Here is a 19,061-nt window from a genome sequence, read left to right on the forward strand (position 1 = left end):
GCCATATCCGGTCATGAAGATCTTCCCCATTCTTCATCACAGCTGTGTGTCTCAAATGTTCTAATAAATATATGAAAAAAGTAGAAAAGGAACACAACTCACATGTTCTCTGGCAGCGTATCATACACCCTAGCAAACCCTTATACGCCTCGGACTGAACTATTCATGTCAGATCAGTGCTACCATATGCTTCACCAGGATATTCTCAAAAATTTTATTCTAGTTTCTCAGATCATTCACTTTCTTTCCATATCTGTGTCACCACTGAGTTGGACCTCAGTTAAAGTGTCTATATCGCCTAATAGCTGGTTGCCAACATGTCAAGAATGTCATTTTGTTTTCATAATTATAACAACATTTTGTATGAATTAATTCCTCATTCTCTGCTGGTGAGGTTTGGTTCTGTAATTGATTCCAAGTTCAAACACTGAAAAACTACTTTCCATCTCTCCCATCCCCTTGTAGGATGCTCAGACAAAGAGGGATTGAACTACATTTTAATTCTGTGGAATTAATATGATCACAGCTTCCCTGGGATAAGGAGGTGACATATTTCTGCTTTTATATCTGAGGTCATTGCAAATGACTTATATGCAGAGACTTCTATGTTTCGTGGCTTCTTAAAAAGCTTTGAACACCTTTGCCTTTGGTAATTCCGTTAGAATAACAGTGCCTTGCCAATAAAAGATTTTCTAAAAAAAAAAAAAGACATTTTCAAACCACACTCAGTGCCAAGGTGCAGGTGCAGGGCTTACATTCCATCCATCCAGCATCTCCATCTGTGGGAGAGTTTTATTTGAAAATGAGTCATATACATAATAAGGCTGGAAACAGTCATTTTGCTGGTACCAGTGGCAATAAAATGTGCTTAATCTGGTTATTTTAAAACACCAAATTTAAAACAATTACTGGCCTCACAGCCACCCGAAGACAAGAGAAGAAAAAAAGCAACCAGTTCTAAAAATTTCTCTAATCGCCACCGTGGGTCTCACCTATTCTGTCCTATTAAAACTATCGTTGATTCTAAAAGATGAAACCATTACAAAATTTTCTTAAGCATTATCCTCTCAACAGAAAGAATTCCCATTAAAATCACCTAATGAGGATTCCTGGAATTTTCCAGCACTTACCGGTGTTAGCTAATACTAACAGAAAGTATATTAGGAAGTCCCTAGGTTGGAGTTTACACACCTTAGTGATTCATTCCTCCTCACCTATGAATTCAGAAGACTCCTGGCCGTCCTTCCCATCTGAACACACTGCCTGTAGCTGCTTCCGAACTGGTAAGCTTACAAGATGTTGCAAACATAATAAAGTCCATCCATCTGCCTGTTAGGCTCACACAAAATAGCACAACTTGTTATAAACACTAGTGAAAGGCACAATCTCAGGTTCGGGGAAATGTTTCAGAGATTCTGGAAAATGAGCCAGAAAGAAAATTTCACTCAGAGTTATGAAAATTAAGTGAGATCATTTACGTGAAGTTCCTAAAAATCGAATCTGGCAAATAGCAGAACCTCAATAAGTGACTGCATTTATTGTCATCGAGGAAAGATTTTTCTGCCAGGCACTGCACTACGTGCTAAGATGACAATAAATAAATGTTAAAAATTCATAATCTTGGAAGACATAAGTCTATAAAAATAAGTACATCACTAGTTAAAAAGGCAAATAGTTACCATGAGTGCACAGAGAAAAGAAGCATTAATTCTGACTCGGCTTGTTAGGAAAAGATCCACAGAGAATCTATTCTTTGATGTAGGCATTAAGGACAAATAAAAGTGAGAAAATCAAGAGGATTCATTTATGTAGATGCATTTATTTCTTCTTGATACGGAATTAAATTTCCTGACATCATCCTTTCTAGAAGCCTTTGCAGAGTGAGGCTGCATCTAACCTATTAAAACATACAGCCAGCTCTCAATAGCCCAAGGTAATTTAAGAAAACCTAAGCATTTTCCATCCAAACAGGTAGCTGCATGTGGGGTTTTCGTTGGTGTGGTTGCTTCAGCTCTACCAGTTCCAATAAAGAAATTGCCAGAGCTATATTGCTGATCTTGGACTATTTTTTGTGAGGCTGGGAAGAATAAATAAGAGCTAGACAAGAATACGCTTGACAGTATAAGTATAAGAATACGCTAGACAAGAAATACAGACCTGCCCTGAACTACTCTTAGAACCCGCATATACACCAGAAATGAGATCACTTGGGATCAGCTTTATTCCAGTGACCTCACCCATAATTACCTCTACTTCTCCAAGCTTGGGCTCCTTTTTTTTTTTTTTGTATGATCTGCTCAACAGCCCTGTCCAATTCCTCTCCCCAATGGGAAGAGCAAAAATTCATTACCCACTTTCTCTTCATTATATACTGGGCTAGATAACAACAGAAATGGGGCTCTGAAGACTGGCTAGGTCAAAGTAAAGAAAAGAAGCTAGATTTTACCATTTATCTGAGGAGGAAAAGAATGGGAGTCAATAAAAGAGCACCATAGGATTTATGGTTGTGTGGGCTTCGGGGAGGCAGAGAGGGAGCAGTTACTAGGAGTGGAGAAGTCCTAGTGAGGAAAGGGATTGAGGAATCCCAAAAGCTGACAAGTGTTAGTTTCTTCTCCTGAAACTATTAATTCAGAAATAAAGTGTTAATTCCTACATTTAAAAATAAAACTCTATAGAACACATGCAAGCATACCTTGGAGATACTGAGAGATGGTTCTAGACCACCATAATATAGCAAACATTGCAATAAAGTGAGTCACATGAATATTTTGGTTTCTCAATGCTTAGGACATTTATGTTTACAATATACTATTGTCTGTTCAGTGTGCAATAGAATTGTATGTAAAGAAAACAATGTATATATCTCAGGTGAAATAAAAAACCTTTATTGCTAAAATTGCTAACTATCATTTGAGCTTTCAGTAAGTTGTAACCTTCATGCTGCTGGAGGGTCTTGCCTCCGTATTGATGGCTGCTGACTGATGAGGGTGGTGGTTGCTGAAGGCTAGGGTTGCTGTGGCAACTTCTTAAAATAATACAATGAAATCTGCCACATTAGTTGAGTCTTCCCTTCACAAATGATTTCTCCGCAGCATGCAATGCTGTTTGACAGCATTTTAGCCACAGCAAAACTTCTTTCAAAACTGAAGTCAATCCTCCCCAACATTGCTGCCTTATCAATTAAGTTTACGTAATATCATAAACCCTTTTTTGTCATTTAGAGTCTTCACCGCATCTTTAAAAGGAGTAGATTTCATCTCAAGAAACCACTGTCTTTGCTCATCTATAAGAAGCAAATATTCATCTGTTGAAGTTTTATCATGAGATTGCAGCAATTTGGTCACATCATCAGATTTCACTTATAATTCTAATTTTTTTGTTATTTCTACAATATCTACATTTACTTCCCCCACTGAGTCTTGAAACCTTCAAAGTCATCCATTAGGGTTGGAATCAGCTTCTTCAAAACTCTTGTTCATTTTGCTATATTGACCTTTTCCATGAATCATGAATGTTCTTAATTGCATTTAGAATGGTCAATCCTTTCTGGAAGTTTTCAATTGACTTTGCCCAGATCCATCAAAGGAATCACTACCTATGGCAATCACACCCTTATAAAATGTATTTCCTATTTTTTTAAAGATTTTATTTATTTATTTGACAGAGAGAGAGCACACAAGGAGGCAGAGCTGTAGGCAGAGGGAGAGGGAGAAGCAGGTTCCCTGCTCAGCAGGGAGCCCAATATGGGACTTGATCCCAGGACCCTGGGATCATGACTTGAGACAAAGGCAGACACTTAACTGACAGAGCCACCCAGGCACCCCTAAAATGTATTTCTTAAATAGTAAGGCTTGGAAGTTGAAATTACTCCCTGATCCATGGGCTACAGAATGGATGTTGCATTACAAGGCATTAAAATAACATTCATCTCATTGGACATTTCCACCAGGGCTCTTGGGTGACATGGTACATTGTCAGTCAACAGTAATATTTTGAAAGAAATCTTTTTGTTTTCAAGTAGTTGTCTAAAAGTGGGTTTAAAATATTCAGTAATCTGTGGTGTAAGCAGATGTGCTATAGGGCTTTGCTGTTATATTTGCAGAGCAAAAGCAGAGTAGATTTAGCATAATTCTTTAAGGGTCCTAGGATTTTCAGAAAGGAAACTGGGCCTTGGCTTCAAATTAAAGGCACAAACTACATTAGCCCCTGACAGGAAAGTCTGCCTGTACTTTGAAGCTTTGAAGCAGGCATTGGCTTTTCCTTTCTAACTATGAAAGTCCTAGATAGCATCTTCTTTCCATATAAGGCTGTTTCATCTACAGTGAGAATCTATTGTTTAGTGTAGCCACCTTCATTAATTAGCTAGATCTTCTAGTTAAACGTGCTACAGCTTCTCCAACAGCACTTGCTGCTCCACCTACATTTTTGTTATAGAGACAGCTTCTTTCCTTAAACCTCATGACAGTCTCTGCTAGCTTCAGTTGTTTCTGCTGTAGCTTCCTCATCTCTCTCAGCCTTCCTAGAATTGAAGAGACTTAGGGCCTTGCTCTGGATTAGGTTTTGGCTTAAGGGAATGTTGAGGCTGGTTTGATCTTCTCTCCAAACCACTTAAACTCTCCGTATCAGCAAGAAGGCGGTTTCACTTTCTTACTATTCACATGTTCTTGGCAGTCGCACTTTTAATTTCCTTCAAAATCTTTTCTTTTGCTTTCATAACTTGGCTGTTTGGCACAAGAGGCCTAGCTTTTGGCCTATCTCAGTTTTCAATACGACTTCCTCAGTAAGCTTAACCATTTCTCATTTTTAATTTAATGTGAGAGATGTGTGACTCTTTTTTTTTTCCTTCACTCAAATAGTTAGAGGCCATTGTAGGTTTATTAACTGGCCTAATATCAGCATTGTTTTGTGGCAGGGAATAGAGAGTCCTAAGGAGGGAGATGGAGATGGGGAACAGCAAGTTGCTGGAGCAGTAAGAACACAAACATTTATTAATTAAGTGTGCCATCTTAAACGGGTACAGTTAGAACACCAAAACAATTATGATAGAAGCAACAGAGATCAATGATCTCAGCTCACCATAACAAATATAATGAAAAAGTTTAAACACTGCAAGAATTATGAAAATGTGAGACAGAGACACAAAGTGAGCAAATGCTGTTGGAAAAATGGTGGCAGTAGACTTGTTCAATGTAGTGTTGCCACAAAGCTTCAATTTCTAAAATACACGGAATCTCCAAAGTGTAATAAAACAAGGTATGCCTGTATAAATGAGTTTAGAGACTTATATTTAGGGATCTAACTAGAGATATATGACCAATGCCTAGGGTAATAGAATTATGACCGAAAGTGAAAAAGATAGAGCAGTGGTTCTCAACCAGAGACAATTCTGTCCCCCATGGGACATTTGGCAATCTCTGGAGACATTTTTGGTAGCCACAATGAAGAGGAGGTGCAGGTAACTAGCAAGTAGAGACTAGGCATGGTATTAAGTATCCTACAATGCAAAGGACAGCCCCTGCAACCAAGAATTATTCAGCCCCAAATGTTAATGGTGCTGAGAAATCCTGGAGGGTAGGAATATAATAGAATGAGGCATAAAAATTTGGGTATGCTGAGTTGTTTTAGGTGGAATCTAAATTAAAATACTAGTTAGGGTTTCACAATCACAATAATATCAGAAAGCAATAATTTGTGTGTTTTACAGAAGTGGATTATAAAATGCATTTTTTAATGATTTTTAGTTGCCACAGGTACATTTGTGTTGAAGTACACATGCTAGTTGGCTGGACCAAGCCTCTTCAGAGGGAAAGTCACTGTGCACAGCCACAGTTGAAGTGGATCTTCTAGGACTGCCAGTCAAGGGTAAGGGAGCATAGATAGGTAATATGGGACACATACAAAGAAAAGAAGGCATTGAGAGGTGCTTATTCCATGAGCTTTATTCTGGTTATTTATTGCTGCATAACAAACACAGGCTCAGTGGTTTAAAACTTGTATAATTAGCTTTCCTACTTCTCCAGGGTAATTATGTTCAGCTAGATGGTTTTCCTTGGGTCCTTCAAAGCAATTGTAGGTATTTGACAGCTGTGGCTGCAGTCAACTAAAGGCTTGACTGGACTGGATTTCCAAGGCTAGAAATTGATGTCTGCTATCTCCTAGGAGCTCATTTGAGACTGCTGAGCAGAGCACATATATGTGGCTCTTCTACGAAGTCTGGGATTCTCATTATATGGTGGCTGGGTTCCCAGAGGGGATGACCTAAGAGCAAGTGTTCCAAGAAGCCCAGATGGACCCCACAGAGCTCTTAATTATTAGACTTAGAGGTCAGACAACATAACTTCCACTGCCTCCTATGAGTCAAGGGCAAGCCACTAGTCCAGCTCAAACTGAAGAGGAAGAGACTATACTACACGAGGGATTAAATGCTGGGGTATATGACTCATTGAATGGTCATATATCAGAGACAAAATATCACAACATTGACTATCCTCAGAGATTAGAAACTCGCCGTTGAGGAATGCTTTGATCGAATAACTTTAATAATGGGAAGCACGTGGGTCTGAGAATTGGAAGTCTGGGGATCATGTAAGTCAACTAGAGGATCTGAACTGAAGCTGGGGACAAGTGGCAGGAGAAAGGAAGAAGGGTTTGGATGGCATCTGTCATCAGCAGGCAATCAGTCATGCCTACCTGTTAAAACCCTATCATAGTTAACATTTTAACAAAGGGCCTGGCACACTGTAGGCTTTTATTAAATATGTACTGATTTTCAAACCTACAAATGTTTTATTTCCATCTGTGTAAGGGCTTTTGGTGAATAAAACTAAATTTAACAATAAGACTTTATCATTGAAAACAATACATCCCTTCTCCCTCTCTGAACTTTCGTATGCTATACAATGGGGATACTTGGTAGATGTCTTTTTCATTTGCTCTGTGATTGCTTATAAGTGCAAGCTCTATTCTCTCAATCAGTCTAGGGTGCTGATTAGGGCTAGAGGTCATAACCTAATCTTTTCATTCACCACATTCCCCCTCATACCCGGTCTCTCTCCATTAACTAACACACAGTGTAAAGAAAGTTCTTTGAATCAACAGCTTCAGTATCTTGCCTAAAATGGATCCTCTATTTCCTTGAACAGTGGGCACTGACTGTGTTACTACAATTAGACATTTATGATATGGACTTGTTTTACACTGCTATTACTTGCCAACCAGCAGGTTGTATTCCCAGTATGTTCCTCTGTATCCTTGTTCACCAAATCTGTTAATCCCTAGAAATATTTTAACTGCAGAGTTACACTATATTTCAGCCCAGAGTCAAGAAATGTTGAGTATAATTAAATGTGGAACACTTATGAGTATCTAGTAATTACAGCATCTCTACTTTGGAAGTGAAGGCAAGACGTTCTTTATTCCTCCTGATCTTCTGAGACTATGATCTCCTAGTACAAAACACACACACAAAAGTAGCTGACTGTTTTGCTGCTTAAATAAATAGCCCTTTACCAACAAAGAGGTTCTGCATGCTCTAAGCCCACAGTACTGCTGAAACAGTTCACATGTATGATATATGTCCTTTCCAGGTGCAGACTCTGAGTCTGGTGATGTAACCTGCTTCTCTACAAAAGCATCCTAAAGCTCACATTCCCATCTGTCTGGAACCAACCATCAGCCTCAGCTGATCTTTTTAGCTGAAACCATCTCCCACACTTTTTCTACTCTGCAGCCTTGGTCCTACTGTAGTTACTAATAGTGCCATCAAGGTCCCAAAAGCCATTCCTGTTCCCTATCAGAGATTACTTTTCATTCATTTTCCTGCTTTCCACAAATAGAATAAGCTATAATCTACACATACAGAAGGTACTAGTGACAAATACATTAATAATTTTATCTCTTATTTGTATAGGATTTCAACCTCATACAGCATATCATACTTAATCTCATTTGCTCTCCATTGGACTTTAATGTTAGTTTTCTCAAGTTTTCACAGTAAAGTGATTTGTGTAAGAGCAGAATGTGAGTTATCAGTAAAATCCAAGGTATGATACCACCTTAATGACAATCAGAGCTGTTTCCAATGCCACACCTGTCACAATTGTGAAGTAATGTCTTGCTTATCTATCTTTTGATTAATAAAAGATCATAACTAATTGTTATTTTCTATGTTTGCAAATAAGTACATGCTTGATTTGTGAGGGTAGCAGAGGGTAGAACTAAAACGATCATTAAATGAATCTTCCTAAACAAGCTGCTGTCAAACTTAGACAAGTAGTTGTAAGGTCCTGACCCTGTATTTTTTTTTAGCCCAACCAGTAGCTGCTTACAAACTTCCTTGGAAACCCTCAGGCATATTATTCCCTAAATTATGAATGATTGTAATAACTTGGAAATACGGTAGGGTATGGGGGGAAAACCCCTTGCTGCTCTGTTACTATTCTTCATATGTAGATTTCTACTAAACACTTTCTTACTCCAAAGATATCAATATGAGCACAAAGATTTTCAGGTCATAGGAATCCCACAAAGGAGTATTTGGGTATTGAAGTTATTTAGTTGCAGTTCACATTACAACAACCAAATATGTCTTTGTTAATAGTTGTTACATTGACCAATAATTTAAAAAATATATAAATTTTATATGTATATATTTTAATACATTTGATGTTTACAAAATGAGATCATACTGTATAAAGTTCATTATAACCTACCTTTTTTCACTTAAATAATGTATTTTCCATATTCTTAGTTTTCTTAAACACCATTTAATTGTTAGCAGAATATTATATCCTAAGATTCCTGTAACTCATTGAAGAAAGTAAGCCCCAACTGTAAGAATTCTAGATTGCTCAACTTTTTACACAAAACAGTAATGTTGCTCTAAGTTGTTGCTTATAGGCTACGCTTAGAGATAGACAGTTTAGACATGTATCTTCTTCTTAGAGTAACAGACAATAACACTAAATTTCAAAGTCAAATGAGATTATTAAAGGACCCAAATGAATGAAAATGCGGCAACCTCCATGGCATTAGTGCCCTCTACTTTCTCCTTACAGGTCAACCCAGAACAAGCCACACAATGGAGTCCATGGAATAAGTAAATCTGTCTGAAGTGTCAGAATTCATTTTGACCACCAGCAGGATATATATAGTTTTTTCTCTCTGCACTTTTCCTAATTGTCTATGTGGCCATAGTTTCAGGTAACTTTCTCATTGTGGTCACACTGCTTTACATCCCAAACCTGAACACCCCCATGTACGTTCTTCCTGGAACTCTCTCCTTTATGAATGACCTTCACTTCCATTTCCACTGTGAAGACGATTGTGAAGTTGGTTAAAAAAAAAAAAGCATAAGACCATTTCCTTTGCTGAATCTTTCTCCTTCACCTACTGGGTGGAGCTGAAATGGAACTTTTGGTCTCCATGGCATATGACAGATATGCGGCTATTTATAAGCCCCTACACTGCATAACCATCATGAACAGGAAGGTGTGTGTTTTGCTGGTAGTGACCTCATGATTCTTAGGTCTTCATTTAGGGCTTCAGATAGTCTGTTGTGAATTTGCCTTTCTGTGGTCCCAATGTGGTGGTCAGCACTTCCTGTGATCTCCCTCTGGTCACTAAGCTTGCCTGCATAGATACCTATATCGTACAGATTATCACTGCTGCCAGTGTGGGATGATCTCCCTGAGCTGGTTCATGACTTTGCTTATCTCCTACAGTCCGATCCTCAAAACCATTAAGAGTCACTCTTCTACTGGGCTGTCCAAAGCTCGTTCCACTTTGATCACATCACAGTGGTGATTCTCTTTCTTGGCCCATGCATCTTCACCTGTATCTGGCCCTTCAGCAACAACTCTGTGGATAAGTTCCTTGCTGTATTTTACACCGTTGTCACCCCATCTTGAACCTAATTATCTACACTCTGAGAAACAAAGAAATGAAGAAATTCTGGCATGATTATGTGAGTTCTAGCAAGGATATTTAGATTAAAATTATAATTTAGAGAGAAACAAGTTTTTAAAAAATTTTAAAGAAAACTTTACATCTTTTAAAAACTTTCATTGACTTATAGAGAGTAAGTCAAGTATAAGGCATATAAAAGTCAGACCTTCAAAGATATTTTGAATGCAGTAAAAACAAAAAAGAAATCAATGCCTTTATATATTTTAAATGATGCTGATTGATTATAAAAATTGTCCATTAAAAACCCATCTGTATTTGGGGCACCTGGCTGGCTCAGTCAGTGAAGCATGCAACTCTTGATCTCAGGGTTATAGGTTCAAGCCCCACATGGGACATAGGGATTACTTAAAAATAAAAAAACTTTAAAAAAGTCATTTGTATTTAAGAGGAGTGAGTAAACATGTGCTTTAGCAATGTAATAAAATGGTATTGGTTGAAAGGGAAAATAAAGTGAAGCCCCAGAAATTCCATCAGATTTTTCTGTATGGTCAGATTGATTTGGCACTTACCATGGGACCGAAGTTGGTTCTCTACTTTCTCAATAATATTAATGTTTCAGTCAGCTTTCACACGTGGTGCCTCCTAAGAAAACAGTGATTCTGAGTTTCAGTATCTACGTATATACTGCCAAAAACACTCCTTTTTCTTGTTGTCTCCAAAATGAGAAGTTTTAGATGCTTTTAAGGCTGCTAATATCGTCCAATATTATTTCTATCTCAGAAACTATGTACCTGACCACAAAAAAAAGGGGGGGTACAAAATTCAGAAATACAATGATTTTTCCTTAAGGATAATTTGAATTTGAAATATGTTTAATAATAAATCACATCATGCATGTTATTATTTTATACTTTGGATATTGTCACATCACTAGTAATTCCCACTGATAAAGTACAGTTCCATGGAGTTTCTCTAGTTGTGAACTTGAACAGATTTATTCACAACTTCTCTTTATTCCTCTCTGTATTATATGACATTGATACACGAGTTAAAAACAGTAGCAACAGAAAGTTGTATTTTATCCTTTTAAGGAATCTAATTGTGGGCAAAAGTGGAGTCCTAACAACAAAAGAGGATCAATGTGTATTTTTAGTAGGTTTTTTTCTTCTTTTATGTATCATATGACATAATCACAAAACTAGAATTTAAGATTATGGAAAACCTTGAAATTAGGGAAGAAATTTGAAGTAGTGGCAGCAAATGTGGTTACAGAGACAAAAAGCATAGGAAAATAATCCTGTGTATTCACTCAATGAAAATAAATAATCTGAATAATACCAAACATAAGCAAAGGTTTTCTTTAACTTTAACAAATGGCGATATAAACCCCTACAGGAGAAATTTTAAAATGGATAAGTCTATTCTACTATGGTCAAACTGTCTCCAAAAGCATTGTGATAAATTCAAATTTCCCTATAGATTATTTCCTTATGTTCCATTAAAAATAAAGAAATATTCCCATTCTACAGACAAATACAAATTGTTTGTGAACACGAACCATAAACAAAACAGAAGCAGTGCGAAAGAAGCACACACACACACATTGATTCTACTACAGAGGCACATGCTAAATGCCTACACTACTACCTCCCAGTCAGAAGATAAAGATATTTTAACAATATCTAGGGAACTATGAGAGGAGAATTTTTGGGTCAGCCACAATAACTATTAGAGAATATGAAAGAACCCAAGGCATTTAGAGAACTCCCTCATGTCCCACGAGTCAAATTTCTATTTGACACATCCATGCCAAGTACTCTTACCACTGGCAGAGTAGGAAACATGGGACAGCTTCACACATAGATCACACACATGTAGACATATTTGCTGATGTGTTCGATGGGGCCTGAAAGAGTCCCTCGCCCAAAAACTCATTCAGTATAGTCTACCACATGATCTGAAATTCCACTGCATTTTTTCAATCTTTTAGTAATAAATTTGCTTTTAACACATTCATTGAGATACCACCTTATGCCAGTTAGAATGGCAAAAATTGACAAGGCAGGAAACAATAAATGTTGGAGAGGATGTGGAGAAAGGGGATCCCTCTTACACTGTTAGTGGGAATGCAAGTTGGTACAGCCACTTTGGAAAAGAGTGTGGAGGTCCTTTAAAAAGTTAAAAATAAAGCTACCCTATGACCCAGCAATTGCACTACTGGGTATTTACCCCAAAGATACAGATGTACTGAAGAGAAGGGCCATATGCACCCCAACGTTCATAGCACCTTTGTCCACAATAGCTAAATTGTGGAAGGAGCCGAGATGCCCTTCAACAGGTGACTGGATTAAGAAGATGTGGTCCATACATACAATGGAATATTACTCAGCCATCAGAAAGAACGATTACCCAACATTTGCAGCAACATGGACGGGACTGGAGGAGATGATGCTAAGTGAAATAAGCCAAGCAGAGAAAGACAATTATCATATGATTTCTCTCATCTATGGAACATAAGAACTAAGAAGATCAGTAGGAGAAGGAAGGGAAGAATGAAGGGGGAGTAGACAGAAGGGGGAATGAACCAAGAGAGACTATGGACTCTGGGAAACAAACTGAGGATTTCAGAGGGGAGAGAGTGGGGGGACGGGCTAGCCCGGTCATGGATATTAAGGAGGGCATGTATTGCATAATGAAGAGCACTGGCCAAGAGGAGAGAACAACTTGGAAGTTCTATTTGTATAACAGGAAAATGGGTCTAACTCCAAGAAACTGCACCTGAGATCTGGGGTCCTAGCTGGAATCCCAGACTCTGCAGGCACTGCTATCCAGCACATTCACATTCTGAAAGGAACTGAGTACAGTTGACCCTTGAACAACATGGATTTGAACTACCCAGGCTCACCTATAGGCCAAGTTCTTTTGAAAAATACAGTACACTACTCTAAATGTATTTTCTCTTCCTTATCATTTTCTTAATAGCATTTTCTTGTGTTCTGCTTACTTTATTAAAGAATACAGTATATAATGCACAAAATATATAAGATATATGTCAATCAATATTTTATGGTATTGTTGGTAAGGCTTCCAGTCAACACTAGGCTATTAGTTGTTAAGTTTTGGGAGAGTCAAAAGTCACACATGGATTTTCAGCTATGTAGGGGGTTAGCACCCCGAATTCTTGCTTTGTTCAAAGGTCAACTGTATTGTCTCTATTCCATACAAACACTTTGTGAATGTTCACAGACACTCAATTCATGATCACCAACACTTGCAACAACCTAAATGGATAAGGAAGCTGCAATTGACGCATTCATTATTTGTGTATTGATCAATAAAGAGGAATAAACTAGGATGGGCTGTGTGAGAAGTTTGGAAAATGATCTCACCAGAAAAACAGCAATAACACTGGAAAAAGTTTTCAGACAAAAATACCCAAAACAAAATAAAATCCTTAAACTTTTTGAAGTCTCTGGAAAAAAATAACCAGAGGGCATACAACAGGTTCAGAAATATTTATTCAAGAATCTTGATAAGAGCAGGGGGAGTCTGACATTTAAGCCAGAGTCTGCTCCTATTTCTCCCAGTTCTATGCTGTGACAGTTCTCTGCTACACAGGTGCTGCATCCCATAAAGAGGCAGCTCCCTCTGTCTCTCCAAGATCCAGAAGTGGGACAAAGAAATTTCCAATCAGATATTTTGAACTTCTGATTCTCATATTCTTCTACATCTTGTGTTGCAGATTTAATGACATTTCATGTATGACGGAATACTATCATATATTTTTCTCTGCTTCATGGCTGGAATCATTATCGGCATATGCCCAGGTTGTAACAGAAACAGATTTTAACTGGAAATTAAACTGACACTTCAGGTTACCTCATAAAAAGGTACCTACATACTTAGATACATGTATAATCCTCAAGAAAGTTTCTAAATGGGGGATTTTTCTTAGAAAGACTTTAGATGTTTAGCTTCAGAAAGAATGTTTATCTTAAAGGTACAAGAAATAGTATCATCATTTTTATTTTCGGGAAAAGTTTTCAATTAGCAATAATCGCGCCTCGGATAAACTTCATTGGCTATGATACTGCCACTGCGCAAAGCTCATTTTTATTTTCAAACATGAAAGGAGGAGACATTATGGAAGCTATTTCAATCTACGTCTAGACTGTACATGAGAAATACAATATGAAATACATAAGGAAGGAAATTACATCTCAAAATAAGAATAAAACTTCAAAAACCAAACCTTCAAAAGGCATTGATTTACTCTGTGTGTTGGTGAACTCTCAGGCCTGCAAGCCTAAAAGCACAGCCTTAATGCTTGAGCATGGAGTGGTGTTCAGTACTGCATGTATCCATGGTTGAGTAATACTACATTTGAATTCCTTCTCTTTAACATTTCCAAAATCCCATCCTAGTTCTACTCTCTTTAATGAATGCTACTTCTTAATTCATGTCCTTCTAATGTCAGCACACATTTAAAGGGTATAGTTAAAAGCAAAGTTGAGAGTAAGAAGATATAACTTTTCCCTCTTAGAAACCAGATCCTAATATGATCTCAAATACTAATAACTGTTTAACTATTTTCGTTCACTTTATTGTTTTCTGCATAGGTGAATATCAGATAATATTTAATCTATGAAAAAATTATGTTCATGCAACAGAGTGTATCTGTTAACATAAGTAATAAAGGAAAGAAAAAAGCAATAGCACACCTGAATCAACTTAAAAACAAGCCTGCTTTGCTTGCCAAAAATAAGTTGTAAGAACCGATCATTCTCCTTACATGAGAATATGTTCCAACCCAGTAACACAGAAAAAAAATTTACATCATTGCTCTGCAAACACAGTACTGTGACTTCAAATTCATAAAACTTTCCGAGATTCTATGGACTATGCAAAATGTAAGCCACACAAAATGTGTATTTTCAGTATTGTAAAATTTTGTAAAATATGCAAAATAGTCTTAGACATACATATGTGTATATATATATATATATATATATTATCACACTATTGGCCATTAACATGGAATAAACTATCCAAGATTTTTGAATTGCTTAAATGAAGAAAGAAAATTAATTGTTTTAAGATAGTATATAACCCTTTAAAATTTAGGCACACAGTATTACTTTCAGAAGGCACCGCTTGTTTTCTCATGAGTTATTTAGATCATTCTCAAACTCGGGGGTTGACTATGCAGCCTCTTCATTGCCATCTTCATGTCCCTGTTCCTCAGTGTGTAGATAACAGGATTCAGAATGGGTGTAATCATAAAGTCCAAAATGGCAAGAAATTTATCCACTGACACGGTGGGAAATGGCCACACATAAACAAAGATGCATGGTCCAAAGAACAAAATCACCATGGTGATGTGAGCTGACAGAGTAGAAAAGGCCTTAGACAAACCACCACGTATGGAACGTTTCCACACAGTGACCAGGATGAAGATATAGGAGATAAGCAATAAGAAGAAGGTGCCCATGGAAATGAACCCACTGTTGGCAGTAACCATGAATTCCATTCCGTAGGTGTCTGTGCAGGCAAGTTTGATAAACCAAGGAAGGTCACAGTAAAAGCTATCTATCTCATTAGGACCACAAAAAGGCAAGTGGCCAAAAAAAGCTAACTGGGCCACTGAATGAATGAAGCCAATAGCCCAAGCACCAGACAGAAGAAAATGTACATCTGCGGGCTCATGATAGTCATGTAGTGGAGGGGCTTACATATGGCCACATATCGGTCCAGGGCCATGGCAATGAGCAGCACCATCTCTGATCCACCCAGGACATGAAGGACAAATACCTGGATGATACATCCCTGAAAGGATATGGTTTTGTGCCCTGAGTGCAGATCAGATATCATCTTGGGAACCGTTCAGGTAGAAAGACATAAATCAATAAATGAGAGATTGGCTAAAAAGAAGTATAAGGGGGAAAGTAAGTAAGGGCCAAAGGTCACTGTGAACACCACAAGGAGGTTTCCCAAAACAATTGCTACATAAAACACTGTAGAGAAAACAAGGAGAAAGTGCTGCACTGGTCTATAGGTAGAAAGTCCCAAGAATACAAATGGAGACACTTCAGAGTAATTTGCTTCATATATTGGCTTTGCCTGGTGAACCTAAAAGACCAAATCAAAATAATGAAGAAAGAATTTATCAAAAATTATTATTTAAAAACACAGATTTGAGCTTTCGTTAAGCCTGATTTTAAGAAGAAATCTTCAGTAACAGCCATAAGGTGTTTTCTTTAAAGTATCATTTAAAAAAAAATTTTAAACATTAACTTTTTAAAAAACATTCATATATTAATTTATCCATTCAGCTAATATACATAAAGAGAATAAGGTAATAATCCTATTGAGGATCTACCATCTGACTGGTACTGTGTCAAGTTTTGAGATAAAACACTGATCTTGACTTCAGGAGGTTTACAGGCTAATGGTGGATCTAGACATTAAACAGCTTTATACAGATAGAACTCTGATAATAGATTTACAGGAAACGAACAAAATACCATCAGAACTATGTGACTCATTCAAGTGGTGATTGTTCAGATTCTGCTGAACAAGGACTTACTACTGAAAAGTAGAGTCCAGACTATGGAAACACCATGTGCAAAGATGATGAGACAGTAGGATGAACCGTTGTCTGAGGTGACACACGGTGTCCAGGAACACCGAGGAGGGGCTTCCCGAGGAAGTCACATCTAAACAAGACAGGAAAGGATGAGGGGGAAGGAGCTGGGTGGAGGGAGTTGGACAAATGAGCAGAGTGCCAGGCTGAGGGAGAAACTTTGCCAATGGCCTTTAGATGAAAGTAAACAGAGCACCTGGAAGGACCGGAAAGGTTTTTACAACCAGAGCACAGAAGGCAGAGCAGGTGTGGGAATGGGGGTGCCCGTACTAGGGCAGCTGGAAGGGTAAGCAGGGCCAGACTAGAAGAGGCATCTCCGGAAGCCTGGGGGTGTGGGAGGGCATTGAGCCACAGAGGAGTACGCTAACCTCTGTGTTCTCACTAGCTCACCCAGTATGTAAGCTAGAGAAGGGATTGGGAGGACCCAAACTACTGGGGAGATGTGGGGGGACATGGGTGCCCCAGAACGAAGAGGCAAGCAGACCAGAGAAGTGTATGTTCTGCCCTCTCCCACACTCCATAATCACACCGCTTTAATTACAGAGCTCTTCATTCTTCTTAGAAATGAGCAGAATATGTATAAATAAATAGCAAGATCAAGTGTACTTTCCCTTCCAACCATTGCTTTTCTCATCATGTTTTCAAAGTGCTAAAAACTTTTTAAATAACACAGTGAGCATGACCAAAATGATGAATGAAAAACTTAAAATTAAACAAAGCAAATAATCTGTTTTCATTCTGGCACCCTTTGAAGCACATGGGCCTGATGACAGATCTCTCAGCAGCAACACTAATAAGCATTTATTAAGTGCCTATATTTGGGGATGGAAATACAAAGAGGTGGAAAAGCTTGATCCCAGCCCTCAAGAAGGACTCTGCTAGTCATCTGTTCCTTGTCAAAATTACGGTGATAAAAAAGACACTGGGAGAGTGTGGCCATATGTAGCTATTCTCCTAAAGACCAAATCGTAGGAAATGGTGGATGGATTTCAGTGCACAGGGTTGGATGGGGTAGGAGCAGTTGGAAGCCCCCTCCTGACAGTGTGCTTCACCCCAGGAGGGAAATGGACGGGAGACTACACCACGAAGTATTTTATGAGCAGTTACAATGTGTGATATATGTGCCCTTTGAAGGCAGAGTAAAAGGGTATGATTTAAAAATAGAAGTCAGCTTCTTGTAGCTGATTACATCAGCTTGAGTTGTGAGCTCACAGAAGAGCTTTTGCAGCCTGATGCCCTTGAGAGAGTCCTCCTGTGGTCAATTAAATGTCTTGTTTTTCTTGAAAGTCAGAAATGGGATGGAGGGTAATTATTCTAAATGGAATAAAAGCTGTGTTAGGTGTAAGAAAATAGTTCTGAATCCTCTAAAGAGATAATATGGAAATGTATACGTGGGCATTTGTTATGAGTTGGAGTCCTTATAGACAAGGACAAGGGAACCAGCGTTTTAATGAGGGCCATTTATTAAATGGCTTAATCAAATCCTACAGCATTTGTCTAGGGTTTCATCACCATAATTCAAAAGGGTATCTAAAAGGTATTGTAGGAAATGTGAATGATACACACTGGTATTTTTGGGCTTGTATCTATTTAAAATAGTGTTAGATTTTGGAGAGCTGTTAATTCACTAAAAGTCCTGTTATCAAAAGATATGTTACTGTTAGAAGGTTTGTTCGTAAATAGCAGTGGCTTAATATGTGAGGCCTTACTGGGGTCATCAGCCAGTGGTGTTCCTGTGTCTGACTGAAGGTTTGGGTCTATAGAGTTTGGTCAAGGGCTAGTAAACAGCAGTATTGACGTTGGAGGCTTTTTTTTTTCCTGTGGACAAAGACTGGGGTTAATTAATTTGACAGTATCATTAATTACTGCTGAAATCATTGGTCTTTGTCAGAGGTCGGACTCTCTTAGCAATTGAGGGCAGGTCCCACGGGAGCAGGAGACGCCACGTAATGCAGGAATATCACCGCTCAGCCATCTCCTTGTTCTGTGTTAAAAGCCTTTCCTTTTTGCCTGGGCCATCCAGCTTTCTGGCTTGCACGCGTGCTCTGCTTCAGTTCGGTGCCAAGGGCAGGGCTGAGACCCCCCAGTAAGTTGTGTTGAGTGAGCGTGGAGAATTTCAGGTTTGGGTCCACACAATAGACCAACCCTATGAGGCTGCTTAAGCAGTGCCTTGATTCCAGGGTTTTGCTTTAATTCATACATAAAAGGGGAGGGTGTGTGACCCATTATCTTTTCTGTCTTTTCTAGGGCTAAAATCCGATGCTCTGGCTTGCATTCTTTGATGAGGTGGAAGTTCCTTTTGTAAAGCTAACTCACTCTTGCACCTGTCTGTTTCATAACCCTCCGTCTTCATTTGCTGGGTTTTGGTGTGTGCTTGTTGTTTGTTTTGGTTGTTTAACTGGGAGCCTATTTTTTTGTGGTCCCCAAGAAAATCAAATCAAGTTGCTAAACCCTACCCTTGGGTGGTGGTTTCTTTATACTACCTAAATGCCATAGGAAAAAAAAAAAAAAA

At 38.3% G+C, this 19,061-nt stretch overlaps 2 pseudogenes; both read right to left on the reverse strand.

The window, feature by feature from the left end:
• Positions 1 to 13,894: 13,894 nt before the first annotated feature.
• On the reverse strand, positions 13,895 to 14,014 carry LOC121101833 (annotated as a pseudogene).
• Positions 14,015 to 15,079: 1,065 nt separating this feature from the next.
• On the reverse strand, positions 15,080 to 16,035 carry LOC103680490 (annotated as a pseudogene).
• Positions 16,036 to 19,061: the final 3,026 nt, after the last annotated feature.

Source organism: Ursus maritimus, unplaced genomic scaffold (genome assembly GCF_017311325.1).
Source record: "Ursus maritimus isolate PB19 unplaced genomic scaffold, ASM1731132v1 scaffold_94, whole genome shotgun sequence".
In the NCBI taxonomy this organism is placed as follows: Eukaryota; Metazoa; Chordata; class Mammalia; order Carnivora; family Ursidae; genus Ursus; species Ursus maritimus.